Below are 12,864 nucleotides of genomic sequence, written 5' to 3'. Positions count from 1 at the left end.
CTCCAGGCGCCCGAAACTGTGTGGGAGGGGCCTGAAGCACGCAGCCCCTAGCCCTGGCCGAATGGCCTCACTGGGGCTGCGTGAATAAGGCTCCTCCCATGGCCAGCTCCTGCTTCTTCCCGCCCCCGCCCCCGGACCGGACCCGACACCCGCTCCCCGCCCCCCCCCCCGCCCCTGCACTGGATCCGACCTGACCTCCCTCCCCCCGACCTGACCTCCCTCTCCCTCCCTCCCCCCGAACCGAACCGACCTCCCTCCCACCACCCCCCCGACCCGACCCAACGTCACCTACCTGTAAATCTGGTGCTGGGGACGGGCCCTGCCCGAAGTCTCGGGCCCGGCCCGTTCAGCCTCCCTCCCCCTTCTCCTTCCCCCCCAATCTCCTTCCCCCCCGCCAATCTCCTTCCCCCCCCAATCTCCTTCCCCCCCAATCTCCTTCCCCCCCAATCTCCTTCCCCCCACCCAATCTCCTTCCCCCCCATCTCCTTCCCCCCATCTCCTTCCCCCCCCAATCTCCTTCCCCCCAATCTCCTCCCCCCCCCAAATCTCCTTCCCCCATCTCCTTCCCCCCTATCTCCTTTCCCCCCATCTCCTTCTCCCCCTTCTCCCCTTTATCCCCTTCTCCCCTTCTCCCCCCCTCCCCCTTCTCCCCCATCCCTCCCCCTTCTCCCCCATCCCTCCCCTTCCCTCCCCCTTCTCCCCCTTCCCTCCTTCTGCTCCCCCCCTCTCTCCCTCTACCCCCCTCCTCCCCCTCCCCTCGCTGTCAGAAACACAGACACTGACAGACAGAGAATGAGAGACACACAGACAGACAGAGAGATAGAGACACTGACAGAGACACACTGAGGGGGGCATCCCAGCACACTGTTGGAGGGCTTCCAGTGCTGCAGTCGGTAAGTAGAAAATTTTTTATTTATTGATTTAAAAAATAAATTATTTCTTATTAATTTTTTTGGATTGATTTATTGGTTGATTTATTGATGTATTTATCATTTATTATTGATGATGTCTCTTTATTTGTAAAACTGAAGTGTTTAATGTTTGTAAACTTCCATTTAAACACCCCCCCCACCATTCCCTACACCTAATTTGTAACCTACGCCTGATTTTCTAAAGTGTAGACAAGGTTTTTTTGAGCGTACAAAAATCTTCACTTACTCCATTCTAAGTTAGTTTGGAGTAAGTTTTCACTCACGAAACTTTGAAATCAGGTGTAAGTGGCCGGACATGCCCCCTTTTGAAAAAAAATTCTGTTCCAAAGTGAAATTGTTCTAACCGACTAGAACTGGAGCAAACTAAATGACGAGAATTCCGATTTCTAAGGTACTCCGTTCTACACCAGTTGCTCCTAAAAATCAGGAGCAAATCATGTGGAAACTTGGGGCCTATGTTTCTATAGGCAACAACACTGAAAGTGAGCATGCCCTTTGACAAAATGGATTTGGAGGCAGCTGTCAGCAATTTGTGACTTATCTCTTGAACAGACAACAAAATAAAAACAAAATTAATTCTTAGGATGTGGGCGTCACTGGCAAGGCCAGCATTTATTGTCCACTCCCTGATTGCCCTTGAGAAGGTGATGGTGAGCCGCCTTCTTGAACCGCTGCAGTTAGTATGGTGAAGGTACTCCCACAGTGTTGTTAGAGTGTCCCAGGATTTTGACCCAACGACGATGAAGTATCGAGTATGACTTGGAGGTGATTGTGTTCCTTTGCACATCCTGCCCTTGGCCTGGGTGGTGGATGTGGCGGATTTGGGAGGTGCTGGTGAAGATGGTCTTGGAGAGTTGTTGCAATGCATCCTGTACATAATACGCACTGCAGGTATGGAACACCGGTAGTGGAGGGAATGGATGTTTAGGCTAGTGGATGGGATGCTGAACAAGCAGACTATTTTGTCCTGGATGGTGTTGAGTATCTTGAGTGTCATTACAACTGCATGCATCCAGGCAAGTTGAAAAGTATTCCACAAAACTCCTGACTTATGGCTTGTAAGTGGCGGAGATGCTTTGGGGAGTCAGGTGATGTGTCACAGGAAACCCAGCCTCTGACCTGCTCTAGTAGCCATGGCATTTATGTGACTGGTTCAGTTTGCAACACCCAGGATGTTGATGGTGGAGGATGCAGCGATGGTGATACCATTGAAAACCAAAGACAGGTGGTTGAACTCTCGCTTGGAGATGGTCATTGCCTGGCAGTTGTGTGGCGTGAATGTTATGTTCTACTTATCAGCCCAAGTCTGGATGTTGACCAGGTCTTGCTGCATGCGGGCACGGACTGCTTCATTATCTGAGGAATGGCAAATGAAATGGAATACTGTGCAATCATCAGTGAACAGCCCACTTCTAAGCTTATGACAGAGAGAAGGTCATTGATGAAGCAGCTGAAGATAATTGGGCCTAAGACACTTCCCTGAGGAACTCCTGCAGTGATGTCCTGAGGCTGAAATGATTTGCCTCCAACAATCACAACCATCTTTCTTTGTGCTTCCGGCAATCCCTCAATTTTAAAATTCTCAAGCTTGCTTTCAAATCCCGGCATGGCTTCGCCCCTCCCTACCTCTATAACCTCCTCCAGCCTTACAACGCTCTGCCCTCCTCCAATTCTGGCCTCTTGCGCATCCCCGATTTTCATTGCTCCATCTTGGCTGTCATGCCTTCAGATGCCTAGGCCCTAACTTCTGGAATTCCCTCCCTAAACCTCACTGCATCTCTCTCCTCCATTAAGATGCTCCTTAAAACCTACCTCTTTGACCAAGCTTTTGGTCATCTGTCCTAATTTTGTCAAATTTTGTTTGAAAATGCTCCTGTGAAGCACCTTGGGATGTTTTATGAATTTAAAGGTGCTATATAAATGCAAGTTGTTGTTGTTGTGGTAGGTATTACTCCAGCCACTGGAGGGTTTGCCCCGTGACCCCTCTTTATTTCAGTTTTACTGGGGCTCCTCTGTCAAATGCTGCCGATGTCAAAGGCAATCATTCTCACCTCATCTGTGGATGTCAGCTCTTGTGTCCATGTTTGGACCAGTGGGGAAGGAGAGGCCCAGTCATCACTGAAGGAGGAGGAGAGGCCAACCGCCATCATAGAAGAGGAGGAGATCCGTTGAGGAGGGGAGGCCCAGCCGCCGTTGCCGTAGGGGAGGAGGCCCAAACGCCATTGTGGAGGAGAGGCCCAGCTGCCACCACTGGAGGGGGCCCGATCACCGCTGGAGGGGGCCCGGTTGCCGCTGGAGGGGACCCGGTCGCCGTTGGAGGGGGTCCGGTCGCCGTTGGAGGGGGCCCGGTCGCCGTTGGAGGGGGCCCAGTTGCCGTTGGTGGAGGCCTGGTCGCCGTTGGAGGGGGCCCAATCATCGCTGGAGTGGGCCCGGTCGCCGTTGGAGGGGGCCCAGTCGCCGTTGGTGGGTGCCCGGTCGCCGTTGGAGGGGGCCCGATCGCCGCTGGAGGAGGCCCGGTTGCCACTGGAGGGGACCCGGTCGCCGTTGGAGGGGACCCGGTCGCACTGGAGGAGGCCCGGTTGCCACTGGAGGGGGCCTGGTCGCCGTTGGAGGGGACCCGGTCGCCACTGGAGGGGACCCGGTCGCCACTGGAGAGGGCCCAGTCGCCGTTGGTGTGCCCGGTCGCTGCTGGAGGGGTAGAGGCCCGATTGCCTGGTCGGAGGCTCACCTGGATCGCCGGGCATCGTCGAGGATCGAGGATCAGGTGGGGTAGCTGAATTGATGTCAGCGTCGCAGGAGGAGGTCGCCGAAGGAGGTCACCGAAGGCAGGGGGAAGAGGTCCAGGTCGCCGCTGAAAGAGGCTTGGTCATCACTGCTAGTCTGGTTGTCGCGTCGATGAGTGGTGTGGAGGTAATACAGCAGATCACCTGAGGGACAGCTTTGTGTTTCTCACAAGGCATCACACATCATGTGGAAATGAGACATTGACCAACAGACGGTGAACATTGTGACTGTATTTAAAAGTGCATAATTACAAAAGTGACATAACCTTACATAATTTACGAACAACTCCATCACTAACACCCACCCCTCTACTCGCTACCACCACCTCTCTTCCCCCGCCCTTGATGTAAGGCCCATTTTCCTCTTCTTTGACCCGCCTTCAGGATGGCATCCTGCACCCCTGCCTCTCCGCGCCTCTGCTTCAGCAGGTTGTGCAGGAGGACAGCCGGATCTCTGCAGACGTGTACGTCTTGGAGAGAAGGTAGGGGGTGTCACTGAAGGCAGCAGTATCTCTGGCTCCTCTGGATCTGTCTGCCTTAAGGGTGTGGGGTTGGGGGCTTGCACTACATGGCCAGAAGCCATTGCCTGCCTCATCGCCTCAGCAGACTGGGTGTTGCGCTCCACCGCACTAATGAGTTGGTCCATTCGGTCAGAATGGTGCTGAGCGAGGGATTCGGTGCTGGTACCTATCCCAGCTATGGTCTTCAGCAGCTGGCGACCTAGGTCGACGCTTGTCCTCGATAGCTGGACCATCTCATGAATTGCTGTGAGCCGTCCTGCAACCTCAGCAGCTTGTTGGGTCGGTGTGAGTTGATGTACTTTGGTTGGGTCTCTGCGTCTGGCAGCGCTTGGCGGTGTTGCACTCCGGTTCAAAGCCCATGAATTCTGAGCCTGACGCCGAGGTTCTCCGGATAGGAGGCACACATGGTAGGAGGCTGGTGTCATCCTCCTCCACCTCCTCGACCTCAAGGATCTCAAAGACGGGCCCGTCTCCCTTCTCTCTCTCTTCTTCTTCATGACTCTGGGTGGCAGAGTTGCGTGTGGTGGTAATAGGTGATCATGGGGGTGGTGGGGATTGGAGGAAGGAGTCCATGTCTTGGGATGGGGACAACGTTGGGGTGCGAGGCGCTGGGGTCACACTCCTCATGTGAGTGGATGGTGTGCATTGATCAGCGCTGTCCGACTCACCATCTGTAAGTAGAGGACAACATTTCAGTCTAAAGGGGGGTGGTGGGTAGGTCAAGCTGAGATGTGGGCTGTCTCATCTCACAATGTGCCATCAGGGAGTTCGATCTTTACATGGGCACACCAATAATGGCCAACAAACTATGCGTTAAAACGCATTTGACTTGACATTGCACGACCTTCCATGCCATGAGCTTTACTCACACTGGCGAATATTATAACCCTACCATGATCCAGCACGGGATCTGCATCACCCTTTGTGTTGTACAGCGGCGGTCACCCACCAATGCCAAGGCTCCTCCAGGCTGCTCAACTCAATTACTTCTACTGGGCCCCCTCCCATGGCACTGGGGCTTGCTGCCTTGGAAGTTTGTTTCTTCTGCAGAAAAAAATGTTGCAGCCTTTACCTCCTTTGCTCATGCCCCACAAACAAACCCATACACACACACATATGGTCCATGTCTCTGAGCCGTACAGGAGGGCGGGTATTACTACAGCCCTGTAGACCATGAGCTTGGTGGCAGATTTGAGGGCTTGGTCTTCAAACACTCTTTTCCTCAGGTGGCCTAAAGCTGCACTGGCGCACTGGAGGCAGTGTTGAATCTCGTCGTCAATGTCTGCTCTTGTTGATAAGAGGCTCCTGAGGTATAGGAAATGGTCCACGTTGTCCAGGGCCACGCCGTGGATCTTGATGACTGGTGGACAGTGCGGTGTGGCGGGGACAGGTTGGTGGAGGACCTTTGTCTTACGGATGTTTAGCGTAAGGCCCATGCTTTCGTAAGCCTCAGTAAATATGTTGACAATGACTTGGAGTTCGGCCTCTGTATGTGCGCAGACGCAGGCATCGTCTGCGCATTGTAGCTCGACAACAGAGGTTGGGATGGTCTTGGACCTGGCCTGGAGACGACGAATTTTGAATAGGTTCCCACTGGTTCTGTAGTTTAGTTCCACTCCAGTGAGGAGCTTGTTGACTGTGAGGTGGAGCATGGCAGCGAGGAAGATTGAGAAGAGGGTTGGGGCGATGACGCAGCCCTGTTTGACCCCGGTCTGGAAGTGGATTGGGTCTGTAATGGATCCGTTGGTAAGGATCACGGCCTGCATGTTGTCATTGAGCAGGCGGAGGATGGTGACGAACTTTTGTGGGCATCCGAAATGGAGGCGGACGCTCCAGAGACCCTCGCGGTTGGCAGTGTCAAAGGCCGTTGTAAGGTCAAATAGGGCCATATACAAGGGCTGGTGCTGTTCCCTGCATTTTTCCTGCAGCTGTCATGCTGTTAAAATCATGGTCTGTTGTGCCCTGTAGGGGACAAAATCCACATTGTGACTCCGGGAGGAGCTCCTCAGCCACAGGGAGAAGACAGTTGAGGAGGACTCTAGCGATGACTTTCCCAGTGGCTGACAACAGGGAGATTCCTCTGTAGTTGCCGCAGTCGGACTTGTCCCCTTTTTTAAAGATGGTCACCATCACCGCATTTCTGAGATCCCCGACATGCTCTCCTCCCTCTAGATGAGCGAGATGAGGTCATGTATTCATGCCAACAGTGCCTCTCCACCATACTTCAGTGCCTCAGCAGGGATTCCATATGAAATGTGATAATAAATGCAGATTTTCTTTCTAAAGGCTAACGTCCCAAGTTCAAAATGTTTGTATCAGCTTCTGCAAATGTTGTTTCCTCTCCATGCAAACTGCTCCAGTAACTGAAGTTGGCCCAGGAGCTTGATGGAAGTTCAATTCATGATGTTGATGGAACAAATGCTGAGGTTGCTCCTCATCAGTCGAATTGAAAAATCTCTGGTTGGATTTAATGGGGAGCAAAAGTTGCTGGGAAGGTGAAGAATATCTCCGCAGACTGTTATATCACCTGAAAGTGAGATTGAAAAGGGGTGGCAGCCTATTTTCTTCTCTGGAAGTACTGCTTCTCCTTGGAGCTTTGATCCACAGCAGCACTCCAGCATCTCACCCAAGTGGCTATCCCTTTAAGCCGAGAGAATTTGGGGCTATTTGGCTATGAATCATAGAATCAAATTTACTGCACGGAAGGAGGCCATTTCGGTCCATCGTGTCCGCGCCAGCTGACCAAGAACTATCCACCCTAATCCCACTTTCCAGCTCTTGGTTCTATGGGTGTATTGCAGCCGAGCCTGATCCAACAGTATTCAATACATTTTAGAAGAACGTGTTTGGTCTCTTGGTAGTGAAGTGTGGCTTGTGCTGGTGATGCAGGATTCTGTGTGGCAGAGAACTTGATCTTGGAATCATGGAACTGCTTAATAGCAAGCCAGCGACACTTGCTCGATGGAATCTCTTCTATCTTCATGATCTGAATGGAGTGAGCACGAGCATGATGGCAAGCCCTCATGTCACGGTAGCACTGGGTGACAGCATCAGGAGTGGTCAGGTCCCTGTACTCCCTGTACATATTATAGGTTCCACTACGAGAATTGCAGCGCATCCAAATACCAAAGTTCTTCACTTTTTCTGGTGACTTCTCAAAAACCTGTCTACAATAGACAATTTCACCAGCAGACTTTTTCAGTTTCTTCATCAAAAAAATGAAGTACCAGAATCGAGACTTGGCAACAATATGACTTGGAGCAAAGATGCGCATTGATACAGAGCAGGGCCGGGCTCTTTAGTTGAGGGCAGGCGGCGCCCAATCACTTTGTATTCCTTGAGGGTGCCCGAAGACTTCATGTCGCCTCTCGCTGGCCTGCCATCCGAAAGAGTATGTGCGTGCCCATCCATGCATCAGTATGCCATGCAAGTTCCAGCAAGGGGCATTGGACAGTGATCAGGAGCTCAAACACTGGTTTAGAAGCATAGAAACATAGAAAATAGGTGCAGGAGTAGGCCGTTTGGCCCTTCGAGCCTGCATCCCCATTCAATGAGTTCATGGCTGAACATGCAACTTCAGTACCCCATTCCTGCTTTCTCGCCATACCCCTTGATCCCCCTAGTAGTAAGGACTGCATCTAACTTCTTTTTGAATATATTTAGTGAATTGACCTCAACAACTTTCTGTGGTAGAGAATTCCACAGGTTCACCACTCTCTGGGTGAAGAAGTTTCTCCTCATCTCGGTCCCCTTATCCTTAGACTGTGACCCCTGGTTCTGGACTTCCCCAACATTGGGAACATTCTTCCTGCATCTAACCTGTCTAAACCCATCAGAATTTTAAATGTTTCTGTGAGATCCCTTCTCATTCTTCTGAACTCCAGTGAATACAAGCCCAGTTGATCCAGACTTTCTTGATATGTCAATCCCGCCATCCCGGGAATCAGTCTGGTGATCCTTTGCTGCACTCCCTCAATAGCAAGAATGTCCTTCCTCAAGTTAGGAGACCAAACTGTACACAATACTCCAGGTGTGGCCTCACCAAGGCCCTGTACAACTGTAGTAACACCTCCCTGCCCCTGTACTCAAATCCCCTCGCTAACGAAAGGCCAACATGCCATTTGCTTTCTTAACCGCCTGCTGTACCTGCATGCCAACCTTCAATGACTGATGTACCATGACACCCAGGTCTCGTTGGATCCCCCCTTTTCCTAATCCGTCACCATTCAGATAATAATCTGTCTCTCTGGTTTTACCACCAAAGTGGATAACCTCACATTTATCCACATTATACTTCATCTGCCATGCATTTGCCCACTCACCTAACCTATCCAAGTCACTCTGCAGCCTCATAGCATCCTCCTCGCAGCTCACACTGCCACCCGCAAATTTGGAGATACTACATTTAATTCCCTCGTATAATCATTAATGTACAATGTAAACAGCTGGGACCCCAGCACAGAACCTTGCGGTACCCCACTAGTCACTGCCTGTCATTCTGAAAAGTACCCATTTACTCCTACTCTTTGCTTCCTGTCTGCCAACCAGTTCTCAATCCATGTCAGCACACTACCCCCAATCCCATGTGCTTTACCTTTGCACATTAACCTCTTGTGTGGGACCTTGTCGAAAGCCTTCTGAAAGTCCAAATACACCATGTCAACTGCTTCTCCCTTGTCCATTCTACTGGAAACATCCTCAAAAAATTCCAGAAGATTTGTCAAGCATGATTTCCCTTTCACAAATCCATGCTGACTTGGACCTATCATGCCACCTCTTTCCAAATGCTCTGCTATGACATCCTTAATAATTGATTCCATCATTTTACCCACTACCGATGTCAGGCTGACCGGTCTATAATTCCCTGTTTTCTCTCCCTCCTTTTTTAAAAAGTAGGGTTACATTGGCTACCTTCCACTCCATAGGAACTGATCCAGAGTCTATGGAATGTTGGAAAATGACTATCAATGCATCCGCTATTTCCAAGGCCACTTCCTTAAGTACTCTGGGATGCAGACCATCAGGCCCTGGGGATTTATCGGCCTTCAATCCCATCAATTTCCCCAACACAATTTCCTGACTAATAAGGATTTCCCTCAGTTCCTCTTTCTTACTAGACCCTCTGACCCCTTTTATATCCGGAAGGTTGTTTGTGTCCTCCTTAGTGAATACCGAACCAAAGTACTTGTTCAATTGGTCTGCCATTTCTTTGTTCCCCGTTATGACTTCCCCTGATTCTGACTGCAGGGGACCTATATTTGTCTTTACTAACCTTTTTCTCTTTACATATCTATAGAAGCTTTTGCAGTCCGTTTTAATGTTCTCTGCAGGTTTCCTCTCGTACTCTATTTTCCCTGCCCTAATCAAACCCTTTGTCCTCCTTTGCTGAGTTCTAAATTTCTCCCAGTCCCCGGGTTCGTTGCTATTTCTGGCCAATTTGTATGCCACTTCCTTGGCTTTAATATTATCCCTGATTTCTCTTGATAGTCACGGTTGAGCCACCTTCCCTTTTTTATTTTTACGCCAGACAGGGATGTACAATTGTTGTAGTTCATCCATGCGGTCTCTAAATGTCTGCCATTGCCCATCCACTGTCAACCCCTTAAGTATCATTCGCCAATCTATCCTAGCCAATTCACGCCTCATACCTTCAAAATTATCCTTCTTTAAGTTCTGGACCATGGTCTCTGAATTATCTGTTTCATTCTCCATCCTAATGCAGAATTCCACCATATTATGGTCACTCTTCCCCAAGGGGCGTTGCACAACGAGATTGCTAATTAATCCTCTCTCATTACACTACTCTTCCCCCCCAGATTGGGGATGTCGAGGCTAATTCTAAAGACATCAGTTTCACTTCGATTAGCTAACTCGACACAAATTGAGAATTAAACCTGATCTAGTTGTTTTAACCCATTAACCAGTTGCTGCATTTATATATTAAAAAAATCTTCTCCTCTCCCCTCTGGATCTTTGGGCAATTACCTTAAATCTGACCTTTCTGCCAGTAGAAACGGCTTCTCCCTATTTTATTCTATCAAAATCCCTCTTCATTTTGAAATGACCTGCAAGTGCCAATAGCAGACTGTAATAAAATAGAAAAGTATCTGAAGTTTCCCTGCTGGAGCTGTGCCTTGTTTGAGCTGCGCTGTTGCAGGTCATATGGCTAGACTTTCCATAAGTTTTGCATCGCTACCGCCCACTTAACATCCATTTTAATGCTGAGATGAGGTAGAATGCCCAGATATCACCCATTTAGCAAAAAAATAGAAACTTACGCCCATTTATCGTTCATTTATCGCCCAGCGTTACTTTCAGCATATAATTAACGCCGAGAATTAATAATACCACACGCCCATTTTTTTTGCCGTAAACGTCAGAAAAATGGAAACTGACGCCCATAATATCGGCGAGTGTTACTTTTGGCATGTCGCCCACATATCGCCGAAAATATCGCTCACCGAAACAAATGCTGAAAAAAAGTTGCCCTCACCTGACCTTAACCCAGCAATATGGATGCCAGTTTGTAAATCGGAGGGGTTTTCATTTCAAAGGCTGCTTAAGCTTCTGGGGAGTTTTGATGTAATCTAGAGTTATTTTAAGGTGATTTGAAAATCTGAACAAACATCTTATCATACTGTGGACAAATTTAATTTATTTTATTTGTTTTAGTAGGTAAATTTATTGTTTGTGAACAATAGATATAATACTGATTGTTATTGTAATGGGGCCTGTAATTTCTCAGCCTGTCTTGATGACAATGCACATGCTGCAGACTAGAGATGGCAGAAGGTATATTGAAGAGCATTATGTGCCCAATCAAAGAGGTGGCAGACTGCGGAGGAGGAGGACGGGAACTTACACCCGACGCACTTCCAGGGAGAAGTGGTCTTACCTGAACTTGTCCGATAACATGTGCCTGAGGAGACTGCGCTTCTGAAAAGAAGTCATCAGTGAGATATGCCAACTATTCAGGGGAGATCTGCAGCCTACCAACACCATCAGGACCGCACTGTCTGTTGAGGTCAAGGTAACTGCGGCACTTTCCTTCTATGCATCGGGTTCCTTTCAGACCTCAGTTGGCGACATTTGCGCTATAGCTTAGCATGCCACACATTGCAGCATTCGACAGGTGACTGAAGCCCTTTACGTACACAGAAAGATGGACTTTATCCGCTTCCCTATGACCAGGGAGGCACAGACTGAGAAGGCTCTAGGATTCTCCAGGATAGCAAAGTTCCCCAAGTTGCAGGGAGCAATAGACTGTACGCAAATCGGCATGTGGGCATCTTTTCAGGATGCAGAGGTTTTTCGGAACCGAAAGAGATTTCACTACCTGAATGAGGAACTCGTTGTTGACCACAAGCAAATTATAATGGCAGTAAATGCCAAATTTCCGGGCAGCATCCACGATGCTCACACCCTGCGTGAGAGTGCTGTATCTGACATTTTTACCAGTCAGCCACAAGGTCAATGCTGGATTCTTGGTGACAAAGGATATGGCCTTGTCACCTGGTCGATGACCCCTTGCGTAACACCCAGACAGAAGCCGAGAAGCAATACAACGAAAACCACATAGCCACATGCAATATCGTCGAAAAGACCATTGGAGTGCTTAAGCAGCGCTTTAGATGCCTAGACCACTCAGGAGGCGAGTTATAATATCACCCTGAGTAGGTAGCTCAATTCGTGGTAGTGTGCTGCATGCTGCATAACTTGGCTGTCAGGAGGGGACAAGAATTGCCAGAAAGGACTGCCGGTCCACCTCAGGAGAGAGAGGAAGAGGAGGATGAGGAGGTGGACGATGACCTCGGGGGAGACAATCAGGATGATGATGAAACCATGCCCCCGCCCCTCTGTAGACCGCAGGAAAGGGCCCGTAGTGGCTACATAGCTGCAAGACTCTTACAACAGCAGCTCATAAATGAGCTGCTTTGCTTGAAATAATGTTGGTGGTATTTACAAAGCTGCAAGACTGCTACATGAATGGTGTGCATTATCTTGGTGACAGTTGAAGTTAAAGTTGATTCAAGTTACGTTTAATTATTCCCTTTCATGTTAAGGAATCACCAGTGTTTAATGTTATGTTAAATAAAACAAATTTAATAATAACATTTGTATTAATTCATAATTTTAACTCTAAAAAACACCCCACCCCACCCCCACCCCACCGCACAACAGATTTATAACATTTATAACATTTATTAAATTTTTTATAATTCCAATAACACTAATAACATAAATAACACAAATGCAAATACAACAAGGTACCCCTCCTCCCCCTTCCCCCAAACCTCACAACATTCATTAACTAGCAACAAAAACAAGAACAATACTGTTAGAACTCTAACTCCTGCAGCCATGCACCTCATTTTCCTTTTTCCCCCCATATCTTCTCCCCACCTCTACCCCTTCCGCTTCGCCTCCCGACTCCAAACAGCTTTGCCGCAGTGCTCCTCAGGTGCTGCTTCATTGGGGGGGGGGATGACGGCAGATCCGCTGATTGGCCGGATTCTGGAGAGGACGTTCTCGAGGAGGAAACGTCTTCCGAGCTAGAAGCAATATCTTCCTCCTGGCTCTCATGTGTCGTTGGCAATGTGGGTGTGGCACCTTGGGGTTCAGTGCCAC

The 12,864-nt window shown here is 49.3% G+C and overlaps 1 pseudogene; it reads right to left on the bottom strand.

Moving 5' to 3' along the window:
* Positions 1-7,068: 7,068 nt before the first annotated feature.
* Positions 7,069-7,605, bottom strand: LOC139227741 (large ribosomal subunit protein eL20 pseudogene; annotated as a pseudogene).
* Positions 7,606-12,864: the final 5,259 nt, after the last annotated feature.

The sequence above is a fragment of the Pristiophorus japonicus genome, chromosome 1 (assembly GCF_044704955.1).
Source record: "Pristiophorus japonicus isolate sPriJap1 chromosome 1, sPriJap1.hap1, whole genome shotgun sequence".
In the NCBI taxonomy this organism is placed as follows: domain Eukaryota; kingdom Metazoa; phylum Chordata; class Chondrichthyes; family Pristiophoridae; genus Pristiophorus; species Pristiophorus japonicus.
Note: the sequence above shows the minus strand (reverse complement) of the source record. Positions and strands in the feature narration are given on the sequence as shown.